Source organism: Aotus nancymaae, unplaced genomic scaffold (genome assembly GCF_030222135.1).
Source record: "Aotus nancymaae isolate 86718 unplaced genomic scaffold, 86718_ANA_hifiasm-v0.15.2.pri h1tg000004l, whole genome shotgun sequence".
Taxonomy (NCBI): Eukaryota; Metazoa; Chordata; class Mammalia; order Primates; family Aotidae; genus Aotus; species Aotus nancymaae.
The window spans coordinates 15,390,231-15,409,374 of record NW_026988415.1 but is presented as its reverse complement, the minus strand read 5'-3'; the positions used below and the strand labels follow the sequence as shown (position 1 = coordinate 15,409,374).

The 19,144-nt window shown below is 39.1% G+C and overlaps 1 protein-coding gene across 1 annotated transcript in view; it reads right to left on the bottom strand.

Annotated features, from left to right (window-relative positions):
• Window positions 1–19,144, bottom strand: part of GPC3 (glypican 3) — a 456,271-nt gene that overhangs the window by 403,366 nt on the left and 33,761 nt on the right. The window lies entirely within an intron of this gene.

Below are 19,144 nucleotides of genomic sequence, written 5' to 3'. Positions count from 1 at the left end.
CTATTAGAAAACAGCCTTGTCTGTGCACAATGGCTCATGCCTGCAATCCCAGCACTTTGGTAGGCCGAGGCGGGAGGATCGCAAGGTCAGGAGTTCGAGACCAGCCTGCCCAGCATGGTGAAACCCCATCTCTACTAAAAATAAAATACAAAAAATTAGCCGAGCATGGAGGTACGTGCCTGTAATCCCACCTACTTGGGAGGCTAAGGTAGGAGAATTACTTGAACCCAAGAGGCGGAGGTTGCAGTGAGTGGAGATGGTGCCACTGCACTCCAGCCTGGGAGACAGAGTGAGACTTCATCTCAAAAAAAAAAAAAAAAAAAACAGGAAAAGAAAGAAAGAAAGAAAAAAGAATAAGAGCCCCTTATATAAGTGTGCATATGGTGCTATTTGGTTTAATATGCAATTTTACATATACATCTTCATATTCTTATAAGTAACATAAGAACATAAACTGGAATGTAATAGTTCCATTTCATAGGTGAGAAATCCAAGGTTTTGGGAAATTAAAGCTCAACAAACATTTAGAAAATCTACTACGTGTATCTACATACCAATACTGAGTAAGGAGTCAGAGACTGAGATGAATTCAAAACAGACCCTTGAGTTGCTTTCAGTCCTGTGAAGGGGATATTCTCTACCCCATCCAAAGTACATCATTTCTAGCTTGGTTGAAACCTAGAGATACCAACATAGAGGAAGGGAGCATGGTGTGGGGTAGGCGGGATGAGGACTAGGCAGTATGGCAAGGAGACCTAGTCTCACCTGCAGGTTTCAAAAAGAATCCCTAAGGTGTTCAGACAGCTTGTTGCAGGACCCAAAGCCTGAAAATGACCAGCTGGGAACTGGAATCTACGTATTCTAAGACTTCTCTATGGGCTGAGCTTCCCAAAGGCCTTTGCTATAGTTTGGATATTTGTCCCGGGCCAAATCTCATGTTGAATTGTAATCCCCAGTGCTGGAGGTGGGGCCTGGTTGGAGGTGTTTGAATCATGAGGGCAGATCCCTCATGGCTTGGTGCTGTCTTCCCCATAGTGAGTTCTCTGGAGAGCTCATCATTTAAAAGTGTGCGGTTCCTCCCCCTCTCACTCTCTCTCTCCTGCTCCTGCTTTCGCCATGTGATGTGCAAGCTCCTGATTCACCTTCCACCATGAGTAAAGGCTCCCTGAGGCCTCTCCAGAAACTGAGTGATGTCATGTTATTTTTATTTATTATTATTATTATTCTTTTTTGAGATGGAGTTTCACTCTTGTTGCCCAGGCTGGAGTGCAATGGCGCAATCTCAGCTTACTGAAACTTCGGCCTCCTGGGTTCAAGCAATTCTCCTGCCTCACCCTCACAAGTAGCTGGGATTACAGGCACATACCACCACGCCTGGCTAATTTTGTATTTTTAGTAGAGATAGGGTTTCATCATGTTGGTCAGGTTGGTCTCGAACTCCTGGCCTCAGGTGATCCACCTGCCTCAGCCTCCCAAAGTGCTGGGATTATAAGTGTGAGCCACCAAACTCAGCCAAATTTTATTTTTCTTTATATGCACATGTATATTTTTTGAGACAGGATCTCACTCTGTTGCCCAGGCTAGAGTGCAGTGGGGTGATCACAGCTCACTGCAGCCTTGACCTCCCAGGCTCAGGGGATCCTCCTACCTCAGCCTTTCCAGTAGCTGGAACTATGGGTGTGTGCCACCACACCCAGCTTATTTATTTTGTTTTTGTATTTTTTCATAGAGACAAGGTTTCACCATGTTGCCCAGGCTGGTCTTCGAATGCCTGGGCTCAAGTGATTCTCCCCGCCTCAGCCTCCTAAAGTGCCGGGATTACAGGCGTAAGACATCATGCCCAGCCTTCTTTATAAATTATTCAGTCTCAGGTATTTCTTTATAGTGATGCAAGAAGGACCTAATACAGTCTTGCAACTAGGGGGGCTGAAAAATCACTCCTGGAGACACAGCTTCAATCACATCAGGAATGTTATAGAAAGTGTCTAGCTCTTCAATTTTCTATAAAAGTCACTCTCAGAATATGCACAGTCCATACAAATTTCCTTTAGCACATGAAAGTTAATTAGCCATGACTCAACTTAAACATGAAATAATTTAGTAGGTAAATCTGAAACGCTGCATTCCTCCTAGTGACCATGTTACTATACTCAAATGTTCTCCCTCCACACGTCTCAATTTTCTAATCTTGCTTCCTTTGTGTTTTGCTTTGGAGCTAGGTATTTATCTCTTTTCTTTCCTGCTATGCTGGTAATCAGGGCCTCTGAATGGCTCAGCAGAATAAAGAAGACAAAAGTGATTCTTAGAGGGGCCATACAACTTTCTTGTAAGTACAAAGGCACATTTCTACTACAGTTTCACCGTCTGTATTAAAGATGTCTGGGAAAGGAATAATAAGTGCGTAGTGGGGGTTGGAAACAGCTACTTGGACTGACACAGAAAGAATTGTGCAGGACAGCTATATTTTAAATGTCTTTTTCTTCTGTCTTCTTCTCTCTCTGACCTCCCACTGCCAGCCGCCCACTCCCCCATCCATTCTACCCCCCAAAAGGCCATGAGCATTTTGGAAGCAAGATGAATTATTTCCCTTTTCAGAGTCTCTACCGCTATTTTTTCTAAGCATTGTATTTAATGATCTGCAGTGTTCATGTTATATTTGAAAATCATTCTTTTTCAGTTGAATATGATTTTTAAAGTTTGTTGAATGCTTTAATTTTTCACGATGTCTGGAGGACATCATTTTCTGTGATAATAGATGAGAGTATCACGTAAAGCACAGAAGAGTTTTGATTTACAAAACTGACTTCCAACTAACTTTTCAGGATTATATACGTTATATCATATCAGACCTACCTACAGAAGGCCTAAACGACAGTACTAATGATAATAATAAAACCTCATGTTTATATGACAGCTAAAGAATTATTATATTTGAGTTTCATAACAATTCTTTTTTGAGATGGGGTCATGCTCTGTCCTCCAGGCTGAAGTGCAGGGGTGTGATCTTGGCTGACTGCAACCTCTGCCTCTCAGGCTCAAGTGATCTTCCCACCTCAGCCTCCCAAGTAGCTGGGACTACAGGAACATGTCACCGTGCTCAGCTAATTTTTTTTTTTTTTTTTTTTGTAGAGATGGCGTTTTGCCATGTTGCCCAGGTTATTCTCGAACTTCTGAGCTCAAGCGATCCACCCACCTTAGCATCCGAAAATGCTGGGATTACAGGCATGAGCCACCTTGCCTGGCCTGAATCTCATAACAATTTGAGATTTAGGAAAGATTAGAATTGTCCCCATTTTATAGATGAAGAAAATGAGGCTCACACAGGTTAAGTGGTTAGCTCAAGGTCACACGCCTTCCACAAGACAGAAACAGGACAAGAAATCAAAGGTAAAAGTTTTCCACACGTGCTTAAACCCCTAGGATAAAAAATATCACAGCTCTCTCACCTTGACTTAAAAGTGCTAACAACGGCTTGTGAAAAATGAAAAGCCTTGAAGGAAGGCAGAATAAAAATCTGAGAGACAATCACTGATCTTTTATCTTCTATACTTCAAGCTGAATCAAGTTCTTCAAAGAAAACCCAATAAAGCCCAGACATTTTCATCATAACAAAATAAATAATTCAGTCGGGCTTTAGAGGGCTCCTGCATTTTGATTGGCTATTTGATATATTTGTGACTTAGCCACCACTAAACTGATTAAAGCTAACCTGATTGACGCAGTTATGTTGACAGAGCCTCTGACACTGACAGTTATGAATGGAAAGTGTAAATAACAATAAATAACCTGGAGCTTCCACATTTATTCCTAATGGAGAATTTAGCACTTTCAAAAGTCAAATGCCTGATAGGGTAAAAATTACAGCCTTTGGTCTATCTGGCGCCAAAGAAACTGTTGAAATTCGTCACCTCTCCTCTCTTTAGGAAGATATCCACAGAGCCTCGGGTTCTTCCAGGAAGACAGACAGGTTTGACTTTTCATTTTTTCTCTTTAACACTCAGACTCTGAGCTGCAAGGGGCTGTAGAAATTATCTGGTCTAACCCCACATTTTATATACGGGAAAACTAAAGCTCAGAGAAATGAAATTGATTGCCCAAGGTCATCCAGTGAGTCATGATGGCATCGGGGCCACAAGCCATGTCCTCTTATTCCCAGTCTAATGCTCTTGTCACTAGACTATACAACAGGGAAAAGTCTCCACCTGAGACATGCAGGCACATGTACACACACACAGACACACGCATATACATCCATTTTTAATTATAATAAACCTACAAAGATAACTGAAGCTATATTCTCTGGGCTAAATTTCTATTGGCCTCAATGAGGCACACTCTCAGATATAAAATTATGTGCAATTTTTCAACTTCAAGTCCATTTTGTGATTACAAATTAATATCCCTATTTTAAACCACATCTGAAAATAACTGAAGAAAGTATGCACACTCCTTGGTTTATTACCAGCATTGCTTTGAATGTATACAGTACAGTTTTATTTTTGTGTAAAAAAAAAACCTATATGTGTGAAATATGTGGGAAAAAATCAGATAGCCTATGCTAACCATAGTTATCTCTGGATGTTAGGATTCTGGGTGATTTTTATGTTCTATTTTATATTTATCAGAAATTAGTAACTTCTCTTCTAAAACAAACACCTATTATTTATTTAGTAAAGTGTCCCTATCAGCAAGACAGCAGAAGAGGAACAACATTAGAAATGTTGTAATAAAATATTCAGACATATAAACTCTTGGTATTTTTCAGGCTCCATAATAATGTCACAATATCAATTCATGGTCAACTAAGCTTATAACATAAAACCTGTTCAATTCGAATTTCCCTCCTGGGAAACTGAAAAGACTTATAGACCCAATGATCATCTCTCTCCATGTGCATATTTGGCCCACAGAACAGGTAGGCCAATTTATGAAGTTACTGTCCCCAGATGACTGCTCATTCAAAATCAGGAACAACTAGCTCAACGAATAGGATGTTTTCCTGGATCTTCACTAAGCCAAATTGATGAAGGGAAAGATGGTGAAGTGTGATTTATAATTACTTTTCAAAAATAACAAACACCAGCTAACTTGCATTGAGCACTCACTATACACTAGGTGCCACCCTAAATTAAGTTTTATATGCATCATATCATTTATTTCTCACAAAAACCATGTAAGGTTACATCCTATTATTGTTTTAGAGATGAAGAAATTGGGAGTTAGAGAGGTTTGGTAGACTCCTCTAGGTAACAAGATTCAAACTCAAGTCAATTTATTCCAGAATCTGTTCTCTTAAACACTACACTGCATTTTATTATTTTTGCATATCTAGAGCAACTTAAACTCACTGCTAATAAAGTGTTTCCAAGTAGAGGTTTCATCAGGTTTGCTTTAAGAAGCAAAACTCATTGCAATTAGCAGCCTCAATTAATGGGCTTGCTCAAGTCCTTCAAGCAAGTTAAACAAGACTTCCTGCAATCTTATATACACTATTAATTTGTTAGCAGATTCTTTCTTCATAAATGGGATGAAAGTAAACTTCAGCCAAGTCAAACTATCACAATATTCAAATTAACAGAGCCCAAGTTAATGAGAGTTCACTCTAGATCATTTTTTAACAAAATATTTACCTCCTGCCTTGAGTTCACTTCTGCCATTTCAGCATTTATTGCCTGTATAGTTAATGTACAAACATATGTTTGCACTGTTACAGTTTTTACATAAAAGACTTCTGACTGCCTTCAAAATAAGAAGAAAAAGTACGACTCTGGTCCTGCTTAATTGTGAGACATTTCTAACATAGTTTCCAAAGATCTGGGCTTTCACAATTTGTTAAAAACCTTTTCTGACACCAAGTAAATGTACAACAGAAGAAAATACTTAAGTTGGCATGTGTAACAAAAATTTCCATTTAATTTTCCCAAATAGTTCTTCTTCTTTCTTAAGCAAAGTTTAATGTTACAGGATTTGGGTGCCTGAATTAGTAGCTACCCTACCTCACTCCCCAAAACAAATAAGCATAATTACATTGCTTTCTACTAGATTGCCTCTCTCATGCACATCCTACTAGCTCAAGTTCCAAACCATCTACTAGCTTATGTTGATTAAGTCAGGTCACTATCTAAATTCTTCCATGTCCACATTCGGACACTAGAGAAAATAACAATTGTGCCACCAACTTTCAACTGGAAATGATTGAAAATATAATTATTGCATGCAAGGCACATTGAAATCCTTTAAGGAAAACTGCAGTGTATATAAATCATAATTGATTATACCTTGAAAAATATTGAATATTTCTATTACTGTCTTCTTTACATGTCTAGTATAGTGTATATAAGCAAAAATTAGAGCTTCAGGAGTCTAGCTCAGTGTTTAATCTAAGTAGATTTGATGAGCAAGGAAATGACAGACCCACATGTTCCTCTAACACTGCAGTGGCTACATTTTAACTAAGCCAAGAAAGAGAGGCCCTGTGTGGCATGGCTAACTACTTATGGGAGTAATTTTGCCATACAACTATAGCAAATTTATTTCAGTTCAAGATATCACTTTCCCCATTAACTCAGGAGACCAAAGGAGCATAACCGCTTTCCTTTCATCCCTGTCAAATGCAGCAAGTTTCTCAGGAAGCAAATACTATTTAAATCATTTTCATAATTCTAAAATGCCTGTAAGACAAGTCCAGGGTCTAATTATACCACTTAAATTTGTTGAAGATGTTTGGGATTTTCCTTTTTTAATTTCAATAACGAAAGAGCCCAAGGGTTTAAAGCCCTAATAATCTAATAAACTTTGCTAAGTGAACATTGTAACAGATATGCCTGGATGGGATTTTGTAAATACCAGACAATTTCCCCTGATCTTTATCAGGGAAAAGCAGCCTAAATCTTTGGCAGGAAGAAATTAAATGTAGTGCAAAATAATAACATCTGGCCAGATTGTGTTTGTCAGGGTAGCAGCCCCTTTAGATGTCAGGCTGAAAAGTACTAAAATGAACTCTGAAGGGTCTGTGTGCAATTCTTTATGAGGCAATAGGAAAGGCTGCCACCTTGCCATAGAATACCCAGGGTACAATTAACTCACCCTAGTATGTCCCTACAGAGAATTGTTTCATATCAATGGAATTTGAAGCCTTCTGCCAAATAAAAGTTTGGGGCCATTCTTGGGGTGTTTTGTTTATTTCTCTATTACTGTACAGATTTCTAACAGTGTTTTCTATTTTTCAAAACCCTCTATGATCATTTTGATGAGTTTTAAAGCTGATTTTTATCTTCTAACTCCAAGGGAGACCGTGTGGCTCAATGAAAAGGGCAGTAACTTAGAAGTTAGAAACTTAATGCTGCCATTTACTGGTTACATGGCCTTGGACAAATTGCTTAATAGCTCTTAACCCCAGTTTCCACATCTGTAAAATGGGGATAATAATACCTAATGGTGTTATTAACGTTATGAAGATTACTCAAGTCTAGCACATAGCACACTTTTAGTAAGCTTAGTTAACTTTATTTCTCTTTCACTTAAATAATCAGGTAAGTTCAAATGTCTAACCTCACCAACCTTCCAGAGGTCTCTGACCTTCAAGAAGGCTTAATTCTTTACAAGCGTACACTATCTTCCCCTCCCATCAAAACAAAAACAAAAACCCTCAAGGTTATATTTGAAATAATATGTGCAGCATTTAAGCCTCTTCTTCCACTATAAGCCATCTCAACCATCTGGCAGAGATTGCCAGAAAGAACATACTTAGTTTTCCACTAATGATTACTTTGATGCATGAGATACTTTAATTGTTTTTCCTGTCTGTTTTTTTTAATCTGGCATTTAGACAGGGAGAACTGTGGTCATCTCACAATTTTTTTAAAAAGGTTTTCCTAATAAACAACTCTTTCCAGAATTTGTACCACAAAACAATGCTAAGCCACAGATTTATCTGACAGGCCAGTATATCTGTTTCAAATGTTAATTGCTAGAAAGTGTACTGTTTTTCCAGGCACCAAACAAGAGGAGTATGGATAGCAATCTTAGGGGTTTTCCCCCACCTACTACTCTGTTGGTAGAATAAGCACTTTGGCCTCACTGGCTGGGTTTCTTAAGCTACCCTTCCAGGACTGGGGCATGTAGGAGTAAACACATATTACATCAAAGAATAGTTCCAGGGCCCATTTCCCCAGCTGGGAAGGATGCCCAGAATTCATACTCCAAACAAAAAGACTGGTGGCAGCCTACATTTCACCAACCTCTAGAGCACCCTTCTAGCTACGAGGGCACAGGCTCCAGGGCATTTCTAGACCAAAATTACTTCCTATTACAAGGCCAGAAGGTTTCAGATCCAGAGGAAGAAAGGCAATGCTGATATAGTACAGACTGATAAGTGCCAGGGGACAGCTGAATAACAACTATAATCGTCATTTAAACTTTCAAAACATTTTCATATATATTACCTCTTTTGATCCTCAAGAGCTCCAGCAGGTTGGCAGGTCAGATGTTACCATCTTTCATATAAGAAAACAAACTTAGAGACTTTGAATTACCTACCTATTTCCACGCAGCTGGTGTCAGAACAGGAAATAGATCACATCTTTGATTCATGCTAAGGCCAATATCAATTAGTAAAGAATCAAAGAACAGGTTGGAAACCAAATTAAGATATTGATACATTTGACTAAAAGTATTTTTAAACTCCCACAAAAAAGAAAACTTGAATTAACAAATCAATTAAAGCAACTTATACAAAATGGGCTTGCATTCTGAATATATAAAGAGCCACTAGAAATCAATAAGAAAAGGGCATCTAGTAAGGGACAATGTATACTTAAATTTTTCCAAATGATGAAAAAATTTTAGTTAGAAAAATCACAAAATAAAAGGTACAAGTGATCAACAAATCTCACTGGCAACCAAACAGTACTATTTTTTTCACCCAAACTGGGATTATGATAAAATGGCAAATGGCAAATAGGAAAATGGACATTCTTAACCTCCACGATGTGCTTATATCATATTGCATGCCTGTATCAAAACATCTAATGTACCCCATAAACATATATGCCTACTATGTACCTACAAAAATTAAAACTTAGAAAAATTTTAAAAAGAAATAAAATGAAAGCACATACAAACTTTATTAAAATCAAATAGGCAATAAATGTGAGAAAAAAAAACTGCACAGCCTCTGACCTAGCAATTCCACTTCCAATAATTTATCCTGAGGAAATCATTAAGGATGTGCATAAATATTTAATTACATGGACATTATTTACTTCACTGTGGCTTACTGAAAGCAACCTAAATTTCCAACAATAGAGAGGGCTGGATTAATAACATATGAAATATTCACATTACTAAGTAAAGGGTAGCCCCTACATGCTATATTTATATTGTGTTACAGAAGTATATTATTGACATGGAAAGATGGCTACTTGAAAAAGCAGTATAGTCAATTTTTAAAAAAATATACATATACCTGGCCGGGCGTGGTGGCTCACGCCTGTAATCCCAGCACTTTGGGAGGCCGAGGCGGGTGGATCACGAGGTCAAGAGATTGAGACCATCCTGGTCAACATGGTGAAACCCCGTCTCTACTAAAAATACAAAAAATTAGCTGGGCACGGTGGCGCGTGCCTGTAATCCCAGCTACTCAGGAGGCTGAGGGAGGAGAATTGCCTGAACCCAGGAGGCGGAGGTTGCGGTGAGCCGAGATCGCGCCATTGCACTCCAGCCTGGGAAACAAGAGCGAAACTCCGTCTCAAAAAAAAAAAAAAAAAAAAAAAAAAAAAATACATATACCTATATATGAATAAAAAGTATGCAAGATGATATGCCAAAATGTTAATAGTAGTTATCCCCTCGTGGATAGACTCAGGATCATTTTACTTTCCACTTTTTTATTTCTTTGTGTTTTTTTCATTTTCTCTAATTAAAAAAGAAACACTTATTTGTGTAGTAAAAACTTGTTTTTAAAAAAGATTACCCTGAAGTAAATACTGCTCTATTACTTTCAAGGTCTCACATAATCAGGAATGATCTTATATCTGAGCAGCTTTTAAAACCTCGAAGTAAATGCTGCATGCAACAGGATCTATCTTTTCTTTTCTGTTTGGTCACACTGGCAGTTACTGCAGGGGAAGGGGAACAGTTGGAAATCTATTTCTATCAATACTATTTATTTTAATTTTGTGTGAGAGTGTATGCGTGTATGTATGTCTATGTGTTCATTCAAACATTTGCTGAGAGTTTACTGTCTCATCTGGAGACAGAGGGATATGGTAGAATAGATAAAAGGCCTATCCACAGAAGGTTCATTCTTTAGTAAAGGACACCCATATTAATCAAATAAGCATATATACTTATGTACCACTGCAACCTAATGAGTGCTAGAAAAGAAAAGCACAGGTTCCCAGGAGAGGGAAGAAATGCAATCCAATGATGACATTTCAGTTAATTGGGTTCAGAAGTAATGCTAAAGAATTTTGACCAAAGGAGGGGAGTGTCATAAGCATTCCAATTTCCTTTCAACATTTTTGTTCTCCTTCCTCTCCTAATGTAATCCAATGGAATCAGTCTCCCTTTCCTGGTTAGATCTAGAGGCTACATTAAGTCATTCAGACCACTAGGGGACCATTTAGAAACTGTATACTGTAGGGTTTTAAATATACACATACACACAGAGGAAGAAAAGAAGAAAACACATAAAAATGTTACAAGTGGTAATCTCTGAGTGATAGGATTATGAGTGCATATTTAGAGCATTTTGACATTAATTATAATTATACTAAAACATAAAAAAGGATCTTAAAATGTATATGTGCCAGATACGTGACATTCATTACTGTAAAGCAAAGATACTATATTTCATACATAATTATGCTTATAAACACACAAGAGGGAATAATAAAAACAATGGCTACCATGCATTTGATTCCTACGGGCCACAATAGAGCTGAATTCTTCACAGCACTCATCTGATTTAATTTTCTTTAATGAATGGCTCAGAGAAAAGTGGCCTGCCCTTGGTCACAGAGGGGAAAGGGCAGAGTTAGGACTTAGACACCAGCCTGCCTGAAGCCAGACCACATGGCCATCACACTATGCCCCTTGCTGCCTCCTAGGTGTTTGGCCCTTTCAAGAGGGAAGTCTAAGTGAGAGACTATAAGGATAGCCAAGGAGTCCAGAAAGGCTAGTATCTAACAGGCAATTAATAATTTGAATTTGGCCAGGCATGGTGGCTCACACCTCTAATTTCAGCACTTTGGGAAGCCAAGGCAGGCAGATTGCTCAAGCCCAGGAGCTTGAGACCAGTCAGGGCAACATGGCAAAACTCCATCTCTACAAAAAATACAAAACTCAGCCGAGTGTGGTGGTACGTTCCTGTAGTCCCAGCTACTCAGGAGGCTGAAGTGGGAGGATCCCTTGAGCCCGGGAGGTGGAGGTTGCAGTGAGCCAAGATAATGCCACTGCACTCCAGCCTGGGCAACAGAGTGAGACCCTATCTCAAAAAATAATAATAATAATTTGAGTTTGAGTTTAATTGAGAAAAAGATGTGCACTGATTTAACCAATTCCCTCATCTCTTCTCCTTGATCAACAGCATGTCTATCTGGAGAATTCACACAGGCAACCTCGTCCAAGAACCTCTACCCTCTGACTGGAATTAATCTTTTCCAACCCTACACTATCATTAAAAAGTGAATTTTCATATAAAAATTAGCCAGGCATGATGGCGGGCACCTGTAATCCCAGCTACTCAGGAGGCTAAGGCAGGAGAATCACCTGAACCCAGGAGGCAGAGATTGCAGTAAGCCAAGATCAGGCCACTGTACTCCAGCCTGGGTGACAGAGTGAGACTCCAGCTCAAAAAAAGAAAAAAAAAAAGTAATTTTCTGTTAAACAATGAAACTTAAGCTACAGGGACCCCACATTTGTACCCTCCCTCACAGAATAGCCATGGGCATTTTGTATTTTTTATTTTGTCTTCTTTTTCTTAAAGAAGGTCCCCTAATTATATAAGCTTTGAGCTCTACAAAACCTGGATTCACCTCTACTCCCCTTAGAAAACTGCTAAGGTTTTTCTTACATTTCTCTTAGGATGCCTTGTACCCAAGTTATTTGTATACGAATGTCTTGGTTTCTGAATTTTGATCTACTTGAAGGTAGGCATGAGGTAGTTTTTCTCTTTGAATCCCCCACAGTAACTGCCTTTAGACATGCTAGCCACTTGCTCAGCCAATGGTTTTTTAATTAAATACAATAAAGTTCCTTTGCAAGGAAGAAAGCTAGAATTGAGGAGACTGCCTACGACTATGAGACAAAATACACGGCGGTTATATAACACATATAGCACTGTTTTAAGGGCACAGGCTGTGGAGCTGTACTTCCTGTGTTCAATTCTTGTCTCTGCCATCTATTGGGTGCTAGTTTAAATAAGTCACCTAATCTCTTTAAGCCTCTATTTTGTCAGTGGTCAAATGAGACTGATGAAAGTACCCACCTCCTAGGGTTGTTGTGAGATTTAAATGAGATAATATAAGTAAAACACTTTAGAACAGGAAACTTCTCATTCATCTCTGTCCGATGCAGTACATGTTCAGAGATGAGGTTTCTAATCCTCACCCAAGCCCTCCACTTTCTTCTTTCCACACCGGCCTGCCCACCCTCACCCAGACTCATTCAAACCCTGCCAAAATGCCCCCTAGAACCTGCACTCTTAATCACTACACTCCATTGCTGAACCAGGAAGCAAGGGAGACTAAAGGCATGAAACCCAGGTGTGTATTTGCTGGTAGTCTAGATGTGAGCTGATGGACTAAAATCAGAAAGCATCTGCATACGATAAATGAGACAACTGTGACCCATAGAGGGCAAAGGGGAATGGGATGTAGGAAGATGATGTGAGGAAGTATGCAGGAAGAAATGAGGCCTGGTGACAAAAAGTGCAATAAAGGAAAAGGAGACAAACAGGTGCCTCAGCCTCTGGAAGCATCTCACAGTCAATAGAAGGAAAGGGACTTTTAATTTCTATGTTACCACTTCCAGCTTAGAGGGAAACTGTTTCTACCTCCACTCTACTGACAGGAGAATTCAAATCTCTGAAACATATGCTTCATTAGTCCAATATCAGGTACTGCAACTCAGTGAGACAGAAAGAGGAGGAGGAACATATGTTTTCAGAAAGTAAGCAGATCCATGTTGGTGGGGGGAGATGGAGAGTAAGCACTCTAGGCAAAAGTGGTGTTTCTCCTGGAGGCTTCTAGAGGGCAGGGACAATGTCCTTTAATGTGCTTTGTTGAGCCCACTAGTGAGAAAGGTGAGCAGTGATGATGACCGCAAGAGGAGGTGAGTTCAGAGCCCTGTTAAATCAAGGGCATGAGTTCAGGATCCTGTTCAATCAAGGGTGATGGGCTCGGATAAAAGAGTTCATCTGCGTGATCTCCTCACCTTATGGTTGGCCCCAGAATAGTCCTGGCTGCACATTGAGTCGTGTTTCTAAGCTCTTTTCATTAAACAGTTTTCAGCCTAATGACTGACTTCTAAATCAATAGAGGGCCCAAGAAAGGTTTGTAACTCCCCCAGCCTCTGGCTCTACTGAAGCCACAGAATTTTAAGATTGAATTGAATCCAAAAGTTTTTACTTTAAAACTGAACTGGCTTTAAACACTCAGTTTCCAGTTGTTTTTCCAATGGCCCTAATAATTAAAGAATTTCAGTTTTAAAAACTTTGTAACCAAAATATGCCTTTGAGTTGGTGCCATAAAAGTCCACTAATTAAAGCCAGCATCTTCTGGGCTCTGATGAGAAATTCACCCTTTTATAATGGGATTACTAGAGCTTTGCTCTACAGATGAGCTGTTTGATTAATAATTTACATTCTTGAGGATATATAACTTCACTCATGGTCATGGTTTGCGTTCCTAAAATTCTCCTATTCAGTTTAATGCTATTATATTTAGCACTGGCAAATTGATGTTTAGACATCAAGGTAATTATTCTCTCCCATACATTATTTTTAACCAAAAAAGGGTTGTGAGAGACTGGCGGCAGTTAGAGTTGGGGTTGCAGTGGGGCTCAGGCTGCACAGAGCTGGAGTGTGGGCAGAACTGTCAGGCTAGTCAGGGGGAAAGAATTGTGAAATGGAGAAAAATGGCTCAGTACTCACTTAAAACCCCCACTACATAATAAAAACTAAATTAGCAAATGATTGAATCTCAAAAACATGTTTATCAACATTCAAGCAATTATTGAGTCACATATTAACTGTGAAGGAAAAAAGCTTTGCTTGAATAATGTCCCTAAACAGTTATTTCAAGCAGAAATGACTGGAGAAATTGCTGTGAGCTGACGGAAAAGGGTATTCTAACCAAGGTCAATTTTATTTAGGGGGAGTGGGAGAGACAGGAATCTGACAGAAAAGGTCTAAAAACTGCCAAGTGCTGATGGAAACAGAAAATAAGGGAGAGAAACAACAGAAGAGGCACAGAAACACCACCCTGCCCCCCATGCAGAGATGTCTTTTTCATCTCCACAGAAAGTAGGTAGAAGAAAGCAAGTTTGCCAATACTGAATGAGGATCAACTGAAGATCTCTAGACGTAGATACCCATATACTCACCTTTTCCTCCTCTCTGCCATAATAGTGTGGACCAAAAAATGCAATTAAAATATGGCCTGAACCAACAAACCCTTCCTGATTGAGCTGCTTATTCGTATATGAAATATACCAGATATTAGCCAGAAGAGAAGCTTCAGGAAGCTGAAAAAAGGATTGCTCCTGGCAGTATTGACACTTCAAACAGTACAGCTTCACATCCAAGTGTGCATAAAATAAACCCCTTTCTCAAAGAGTCTTTTGCCTAAGCACTCCTTCGCCTGTGCACTGGCGCTGTTTGCATATATATCATCTATATGTGGCGAAAGTTGTTGAAGTACATCATGAACTCCAGCCTCGTTGAGGTTAATGTCTGTAATGATAATGTATCATTTCTTTGGCACCACCTGGGCTGAAGCAGTCCACATAAATGAGCTGTCTAGATAATGCATGCATATAGTGTTTTACAGTTTTCAAGACACTTTCACATTCATGATTTCTACTCTACAAAAGTAAGCAGGACTGCAATTTTTATCCCCATTTCGCAGATAAGAAAACTGAGGTTACTGGAGTCTAAATAACTGCCCCAAACCATAAAACCTAAAATGCAGATCTAGAATTTGAACTTAGATTTTCTGACTCTAAGTCCATTGTTTCTTTTTTTTTTTTTTTTTTTTTTTTGAGACGGAGTTTCGCTCTTGTTACCCAGGCTGGAGTGCAATGGCGCGATCTCGGCTCACCGCAACCTCCGCCTCCTGGGTTCAGGCAATTCTCCTGCCTCAGCCTCCTGAGTAGCTGGGATTACAGGCACGCGCCACCGTGCCCAGCTAATTTTTTTTTGTATTAATAGAGACGGGGTTTCACAATGTTGACCAGGATGGTCTCGATCTCTCGACCTTGTGATCCACCCGCCTCGGCCTCCCAAAGTGCTGGGATTACAGGCTTGAGCCACCGCGCCCGGCCAGTCCATTGTTTCTTTCAGTGATCTTAAGCACTGAAAAAATTCATTTTAGCCATTTAAAATGGAAATATTAAGAAAAAGACAGTGAACGTAAGTTGAACTTTCCTTATTTACTTGTAACCATCACTGTTACCATCACTGGGACCTAATGTAATACAGGAGCCATTGTGGCATGTAGGAGTATGGTCCTCTATTAAATGTCTCCAACTGCCACATTTAGTGAGTTCTTAAGTCCACTTTTAGGTCCCCCACTCTTAATGTTGCTTATAACTTCTTGCTGCTCATATGTACCTTCCCCTAGCAGCCTTCCACCACCCTTCTATTTAACTGCTTCTCTATTACTGACTAGAAAGCCAGAAAATCAAATGTATAAAGACTACACATAAACATGGAACAGTAGTAGGCTCTAAGCAAGGACCTAAAGACCTTCCAGATGAGATGATTTCCTGCTTAACCACTAGTTTTCCTTTCTGATAAGGAGAGTTCAAGTTGTGGGATAGGAAATTTCCAGAAAAAGCAAGGTATTGCTGCGTATAAGAGAGTGTGTTATCACTCAAAGTCAGTGGTACCTTGGGAAAGACTAGAATCATACAACATCTAGAAAAGACCTGGATATACCCCAAATATTTCTTGATAGTACAAGGCTGAAAATCAGAATAAAATTCTACAAAGAAAATAGAACTCAAGGCTTGAAGGTATAGAGGTAGTAGTGAGATGATGAAAATTTCAGAATTCTATTCCATTTTTCTTCATAAGAATCACAAATCCAACTTCTCAATTTTGTTTTACCTCAAGCACACTAAGAACAAGGAAAGTCATGTCACATGATGGCTCAGAAGAAGCTGTGGCATCAATGAGTTTCCTCATCTGTAAAATGGAAATAATTACAGTACAGACCTTGTAGGTCTGTTGGGAAAATTAAATGAGATAATCATGTAAATGTCAGCATCGTATAGTAAGCACTATTATTATCATCATAATTATTTTAAGGTACGGGAGAAGAAAAAGAAAAAGAGAAAGGAAAATCTACTTTTAGTGGAGTTTTTCAGAAAGAATTAATTAAGCAGAAACAAAAAACGATTGTGCTGCCCCATTTTACTAAGCACATCTAAGTAAATTAAATTGAGGAAACGAGGCAATGCAAAGATTGAAAATAAAGAACAACTTTTTAAAATGCTTCAATCATTATCAAAACAACATTAGCAATAGAGTACTCCAACCACTGTAGCAAAGGGCCCCAGGCTCATTTATGAGGGCAAAGGCTTCCTGCAAATGAAGACATAAAATCCAAATCGAGGCAGTAAGGATTGCTCGTGGAACTGTGCACGTATTTTTGCAGAAAGCACTCACTGCTTAAATACCCCCAATGTAGACTAGTGAAGGAATGCTAAAGAGATTGTGGATCTAAGCCAAGATCAAGACGAGCTTTCTTCAACTTCATGTGATGGAGAAAATAGCTAGCAAAAGCTGTCACATCAAATTTCATACGAGTCAAGTATTGGGGTGGTTTTCTCACTAATTTGGCCTACCAGAATATTGAGGAGGGGATGTATATTAGGGGAAAAACAATTGTGTCTCCTAATTTCAATTCATTGGAATAATAAACGGTCATAAGAAAAAAAGAAGTAGATGCTTTCTTTTTCTTAGCAATTAATAATACATCATCTTGTAGTGGTCTCGTTTGAAGTCTTGTCTCTCCAAATGTTTGTTACAGAAGGATTTAGGGGCAATGTCTTCTGAAACATTGTACAAGTGCCTTGAGTTCTGGGACCACGGTTTATTTTTCTTTGTGGGGTTTATTTTTCTAAAAGTGAGGCAGGAAAAGAATGAGAAGAGGGAGTGAAACAAGATAAATAATGAGTACAGATGGTGACAAAGTAGAGGGCACCAGCAATAATGAGCTCAGGCATCATTTCATTGTCTCCATGTTCCTTTGCTAGGGTTGACCTTCTGTCTATCCCCACAATTCAAGAAAGAAAGTGTGTGTGTATGTGTGTAAGTGAAAGAGAGACAGAGAGAAAGCGAGAGAGAGATACGATTAGTAGATGCTGTCCCCATTTTCTATCCTCTGTTCACAGGACTAGTATTCAGCCTCCAAGCTATAGCAGGCTTATCTGGACGCTAATACAACCAAAATCTTGTCAGTACTTCTTTTCTCTCCTAGTCTCACGATTTTCCAGATCTAGAAAACACAGTATGCGAAGTGCAGAACTGGACAGAGATGTAAATGCGGACAGCTGGGGCCCTCAGATAGATAGCCATGTCAGCTACTGTGCATATTAAAATATCAGTATGATCACTCTACCACTCCCCTCCAGCTAGACAAGGATTGTAAGGTAATATCTGTGAGCTTGGTTATTCTGGGAATTAAACTAATACTCTGTTCTAAAAAGGGATGATGCCCCAAAGAGTAAGATTCAGCTCTCTGCTTCAACTCAATTCTCATGTCACATCATTTCTTATCACCCCACTTTTATCCAATAGATCAACTCTAAAACCAATCTAAGAAGTTCATGAATGCTACATGTATTTTTAAAATCTGCCTAAATTATTCATTCTATCACCAAATTATTAGTCTCAACAAAGTCTTCACAAGAGTCTGACTGCACAAATACGTTAACGAATACTTCAGGCTTAAGGCTTATATATTATACTTCATATAATCAACCTAACATCCCCTAAGACTTTGACCCAAGAAACTGTTGTGAATGTAGCCTTTATTGACTAATCTGAATGATCTTCTTGGCTAATTCTAATGATTTCATTGTAATACACAAAATAAGCTATAATCAACCTACCTTACAATTCAAAGAGGTTAATTCTTGTAACAGTGCCATAAATCTCAAGCTTTGCAATGTCAAGCAGTGAGAAGTGTTATCTTTCTATCTGACCCTGATCCTCTTTTGGTGAGGCAAGAAAAAAGCAGCTGATTCCCTCTGCTTGAGGAGGGATAGAAGAAAACCTGATAATTAATTAATTAATTAATTGTGAATATCCATAATTAATTTTCCCAGTCACAAGAGACAGCCAATGGGGAGAGTTAAAAGAACAGACTCTAAGAGCCATGCCACCTGGGTTCAAATCCTGCCTTCGCCATTTATTTATTAATTTTGTGGCCTTGAGCAAGTTACTTAATCATTCTGTGCCTTAGATTTCCATCAACAAAATAAGGATACTAATATCCACTCATAACGTGAAGATTAAATGAATTAATATATGGCCGGGCATGGTGGCTCATGCCTGTAATCCTAGCACTTTGGGAGGCTGAGGCAGGCAGATCACTTGAGGTAAGGAGTTCAAAACCAGCCTGGCCAACATGGTGAAATCCTGTCTCTACTAAAAATACAAACAAAAATTAGCTGGGCGTGGTGGCGGGTTCCTATAATCCCAGCTACTCAGGAGGCTGAGGCAGGAGAATCGCTTGAACCCAGGAGGTGGAGGTTGCAGTAAGCCAAGGTCGCGCCACTGCACTCCAGCCTGGGTGACAGAGCAAGACTCTGTCTCAAAAAAAAAATGAATTAATATATGTAAACCACTTAAAAGAGTGCCTAGTACATAGTGCCATATAAGTGCTTGCTATCACCACTACCACCACCACCT